At 39.9% G+C, this 6,000-nt stretch overlaps 1 pseudogene; it reads left to right on the top strand.

The window, feature by feature from the left end:
* Positions 1-2,275: 2,275 nt before the first annotated feature.
* Positions 2,276-2,607, top strand: LOC126060195 (small ubiquitin-related modifier 1-like; annotated as a pseudogene).
* The last annotated feature ends 3,393 nt before the right edge of the window (positions 2,608-6,000 follow it).

Raw genomic sequence — 6,000 nt, 5'->3', positions numbered from 1 at the left:
AACAAGGGTGGCATTAATCCAAAAAACACAAAATAATAAATGTTGGAGAGGCTGCGGAGAGATTGGAACTCTTATACACTGCTGGTGGGAATGTAAAATGGTACAACCGCTTTGGAAATCTATCTGGCGTTATCTTAAACAGTTAGAAATAGAACTACCATACAACCCAGAAATCCCACTCCTCGGAATATACCCTAGAGAAACAAGAGCCTTCACACAGACAGATATATGCACACCCATGTTTATTGCAGCTCTGTTTACAATAGCAAAAAGATGGAAGCAACCAAGGAGTCCATCAACGGATGAATGGTTAAATAAATTGTGGTATATTCACACAATGGAATACTATGCATCGATAAAGAACAGTGAGGAATCTGTGAAACATTTCATAACATGGAGGAACCTGGAAGGCATTATGTTGGGCAAAATTAGAGGCAAAAGGACAAATATTGTATAAGACCACTCTTATAAGATCTTGAGAAATAGTATAAACTGAGAAGAACACTTACTTTTGTGGTTACGGGGTGGGGAGGGAGGGAGGGAGGGAGAGAGTTTTTTACTGATTAATTAGCAGATAAGAACTACTTTAGGTGAAGGGAAGGACAATACTCAATACATGGAAGGTCAGCTCAACTGGACTGGACCAAAAGCAAAGAAGTTTCCGGGATAAACTGAACGCTTCAAAGGTCAGCGGAGCAAGGGCGGGGGTTTGGGGACCATGGTTTAAGGGGACTTCTAAGTCAATTGGCAAAATAATTCTATTATGAAAACATTCTGCATCCCACTTTGAAATGTGGCGTATGGGGTCTTAAATGCTAACAAGCGGCCATCTAAGATGCATCAATTGGTCTCAACCCACCTGGAGCAAAGGAGAATGAAGAACACCAAGGTCACACGACAATTAAGAGCCCAAGAGACAGAAAGGGCCACATACACCAGAGACCTACATTATCCTGAGACCAGAAGAACTAGTTGGTGCCCGGCCACAATCGATGACTGCCCTCACCGGGAGCACAATAGAGAACCCCTGAGGGAGCAGGAGATCAGTGGGATGCAGACCTCAAATTCTCATAAAAAGACTATACTTAATGGTCTGGCTGTGACTTGAGGAGTCCCGGCGGTCATGGTCCCCAAACCTTCTGTTGGCACAGGATGGGAACCATCCCCGAAGACAATTCATTAGACATGAAAGGGACTGGACAGTGGGTGGGAGAGAGATGCTGATGAAGAGTGAGCTAATTATATCAGGTGGACACTTGAGACTGTGATGGCATCTCCTGTCTGGAGGGGGGATGGGAGGATAGAGAGAGTTGGAAGCTGGCAAAATTGTCACGAAAGGAGAGAATGGAAGGGCTGACTCATTAGGGGGAGAGCAAGTGGGAGTAAGGAGTAAGATGTATATTAACTTATATGTGACAGACTGACTTGATTTGTAAATGTTCACTTGAAGCTCAAAAAAAGTTAATAAAAAAAAAAAGATCTATACAACGAAAACTCCAAAACCCTACTGCAAGAAACCAAACAAGACCTACATAAATGGAAAAACTTACCATGCTCCTGGATACGTATACTCAACATTTTGAAAATATCAACTTTACCCAAAGCAATCTACAAACACGATGCAATCCTGATCCAAATACTAACAGTGTTCTTTAATGAAATGGAAAAAGTAATCATTAACGTTATATGGAAAGGACAGAGGCCCCGGATAAGTAAAGCACTACTGAAGAAAAAGAATAAAGTAGGAGGACTTGCACTATCTGACCTCAGAACCTACTATGCAGGTATGGTAGTCAAATGAGCCTGATACTAGCACGACAGACACGTTGACCAATGGAACAGAATTGAGAACTCAGATGTGAATCTATCCACCCACGGTCATCTGATCTTCGACAAAGGCTCAAATTCCATTAAATAGGGAAAAGACAGTCTTTTTAACAAACAGTACTGGCAAAACAATGAAACAGGACCCACATCTCACCTCATGCACAAAAACTAATTCAAAATGGATCAAAGACCAAAAACTATAAAGATCATAGGAGAATGTACAGGGTCAACATCAGAGGCCCTAATACACACACAAATAGCACACAAACCATAACTAACAATACACAAACATCAGAAGATAAGCTAGATAACTGAGATCTTCTAAAAATCAAACACTTATGCTCATCAAAAGACTTCACAGAGCCTCCTTGTTGCGCTACGGGGAAGAGAGATGGATTGGTAAACCCTAGAGTGAGATTCTGCCTGCCAGAGGTTGCTGCTGTGTGCTGAAGCCACCATCACCATGTTTGACCAGGAGGCAAAACCTTCAACTGAGGACTTGGGAGATAAGAAAGAAGGAGAATACATCAAACTCAAAGTCATTGGACAGGATAGCAGTGAGATTCACTTCAAGGTGAATATAACAACAAATCTCAAGAAACCCAAAGAATCATGCTGTCAAAGATAGAGAGTTCCAATTAATTCACTCAGGTTTCTTTTTGGAGGTCAGAGAATTGCTGATAATCACACTCCAAAAGAACTGGGAATGGAGAAGAAGTGATTGAAATTTATCAGAACAAACGGGGGGGAGGGGGGGAGGAGAATCATTCAACAGTTTAGATAGTCTTTTAATTTTTTTCTTTTCCCTTAATCCTTTTTTTTTTTTAAAGTTCTTTTGTGATGCAGTGTTCAAAATGGAATTGAAAACTGGCACCTCTATTTAAAACATCTGGTATTTTGAATTCTAGTATTCATTATTCATTATCCTTTGTTTTCATTGTGCTGATTTTTGGTGATCAAACTTCAGCCCTCTTCATATTGCCCCCTTCTTAAAAATTACATGTGTGCACCTAGATGTTACCTTTTCCTGGACTGTGCATCTTCAGGCTTGTGGGATAACTAAGATCGATCTATGCAAGTGTTCATAATGACTTTCCAATTGGCCCTGAAATTCTAGCATGTAATTGTTTCACTCTTGAACTATGACTTTCAGTGGGAGATGGAAGTTTTTCAGAGAATTGAACTGTGGAAAAATAACCTTTCCTTAACTTGAAACTACTTTTCAAATCTGAGGGCCTGGACTTAAAGAAAATGAATATCAAGTTGGAGTCATGATGACACATGGTGAGAGTAATGACTAACTCCAAAGATGGCTTCACTGAAGAGACAAAGCGTTTTAAGATTAAAATAAAATTCTTGTCAGGAGACCCTAGAAAAGTTCTAGTTTTCATTCACAGTTAATAAAGTTATTCATGCATAAGTGTACGTAACAGAACACGGCTCTTTTTTTTTAATTTTATTTGTACTTTTGGGCCTGGGATACAGGATTTAAACGGACATTGTCTATATCAGCTTCATTAAAATAAACAAAATATTTGTAAAAATTGTACTAACGTTCATTTTATTTTTAACTGTATAGAAGAAAAAATAAAATGCCAAAACATAAAAAAAGACTTCACAAAAAGAGTAAAAAGAGAACCTACAGACTGGGAAAAAATTTTTGGCTATGACAAATCCGACAAAGGTCTAATCTCTAAAATCTATGGGAAAATCCAACACCTCCACAACAAAAAGACAAATAATCCAATTAAAATATGGGCAAAGGATATGAACAGACACTTCACCAAAGAAGACGTTCAGGTGGCTAACAGACACCTGAGGCAATGCTCGTGATCACTGGCCATAAGAGAAATGCAAATCAAAACTTCAGTGAGATGACATCTCACCCTGACATTACTGGAACGAATCAAAACACAGAAAATAACAAACGTTGGAGAAGCTGCGGGGAGCTTGGAACTCTTACGCACTGCTGGTGGAAATGTAAAGTGGTGCAACCATTTCAGAAAACAATTTGGCACTTCCTTAAAAAGCTAGAAATAGCAATACTATATGATCGAGCAATCTCACTCCTAGGAATACATTCTAGAGAAAAAAGAGTCATCACATGGACAGACATATGCACACCCATGTTCACTGCAGCATTCATTATTCACAATAGCAAAAAGGTGGAACCAGCCTAAGTGCCCATCAACAGATGAATGGATAAACAGACTGTGGTGCATACATACGATGGAATATCATGCAACAATAAAGAACGAGGATGAATCTGCAAAATAACTCTAAACATGGGTGAATCCGAAGGGCATTATGCTGAGTGAAAAAGTCAACCACAAAAGGAAAAGTAGTGTATGAGACCACTATTGTATAAACTTATGTAAAGGTTTACACACAGAAAGAAACAATCTTTGATGGTTACTTGGGAGGTAAAGGGTGGGAAGGGAAAAACACTAACTAGACAATATAGAAGTGGTAACTTCGGTGAAGGGTAAGACAGGATAGAATTCTGGGGAAGTCAGCACAACTTGACCCAGGCAAGGTCATGGAACCTTCGTAGACACATCCAGACTCCCTCAGGGACCAAATTACTGGGCTGAGAGCTGGGGACCATGGTCTCAGGGGACATCTAGTTCAACTGGCATAACATAGTTTATAAGGAAAATATTCTACATCCTACTTTGGTGAGTACCGTCTGGTGTATTAAAAGCTTGTGAGCAGCCATCTAAGATACTCCACTGGTCCCGCTCTGACTTATAGAATCGCTACATACAACATAACAAAACACTGCCCAGTCTTGTGCCAGCCTCACAATCATTATGCTTGAGCCCATTGTTGCAGCCACGGTGTCAATTCATCTCGCTGAGGATCTTCCTTTTTTTCACTGACCCTCAACTTTACCAAGCATGATGTCCTTCTTCAGGAACTGATCCCTGCTGATAATGTGTCCAAAGTATGTGAGACATAATCTCACCGTCCTTGCTTCTAAGGAGCATTCTGTTTGTCCTTCTTCCAAGACAGATTTGTTCATTCTTTTGGCAGTCCATAGTATACTCAATATTCTTCGCCAACACCACAATTCAAAGGCATGAATTCTTTTTTATTCATCGTCCAGCTTTCACAGGCATATGAGGCAACTGAAAACACCATGGCTTGGGTCAGGAGCACCTTGGTCTTCAAGGTGACATCTTTGCTTTTCAGCTTTTTAAAGAGGTCTTTTGCAGCAGATTTGCCCAATGTAATGGATCTTCTGATTTCTTGACTCCTGCTTCCATTGGTGTTGATTGCGGATCCAAGTAAAATGAAATCCTTGACTTCAGTCTTTTCTCCTTTTACCATGACGTGGCCTATTGATCCAACTGTGAGGGTTTTTTTTTTTTTTGTGAGGTTTTTTGTTTTATTTATGTTGAGGTGTAATCCATACTGAAGGCTGTGGTCTTTGATCCTCTTCACTTTCAGCAAGCAAGGTTGTGTCATCCGTATAACGCAGATTGTTAATGAATCTTCCTCCAAACCAGATGCCCCATTCTTCTTCATATAGTCCAGCTTCTCAGATTATTTGCTCAGTATACAGATTGAACAGATATGGTGAAAGGATACAACCCTGACTCACACCTTTTCTGACTTTGAACCACGCATTATCCCCTTGTTCTGTTCAAACAACTGCCTCTTGCTCTATGCACAGTTTCCTCTCATGAGGAAATTAAGTGTTCTGGAATTCCCATTCTTTGCAATGTTATCCATAATATGCTATGATCCACACAGTCTAGTGCCTTTACATAGTCAATAAAATGCAGGCAAACATCTTTCTAGTATTCTCTGTTTTCAGCCAGGATCCATCTGACATCAGCTACAATATCCCTGGTTCTGTGTTCTCTTCCAAATTGGCTTGAATTTCTGGCAGTTCCCCGTTGATATAATGCTGCAGCTGCTTTTGAATGATCTTCAGAAAAATTTTACTTGCATGTGATATTAATGATATTGTTCAATAATTTCTGCATTCAGTTGGATCACCTTTCTTGGGAATAGGCATAAATGTGGATCTCTTTCAGTCTGTTGGCCAGGTAGCTGTCTTCCATATTTCTTGGCATAGATGAGTGAGCACCTCCAGCATTGCATTCGTTTGTTGAAACACCTCAATTGATATTCCATCAATTCCTGGAGCATTGTTTTTCACCA

This window comes from Elephas maximus, chromosome 17 (genome assembly GCF_024166365.1).
Source record: "Elephas maximus indicus isolate mEleMax1 chromosome 17, mEleMax1 primary haplotype, whole genome shotgun sequence".
Classification (NCBI taxonomy): domain Eukaryota; kingdom Metazoa; phylum Chordata; class Mammalia; order Proboscidea; family Elephantidae; genus Elephas; species Elephas maximus.
This window is presented reverse-complemented; position numbering and strand designations above follow the sequence as displayed.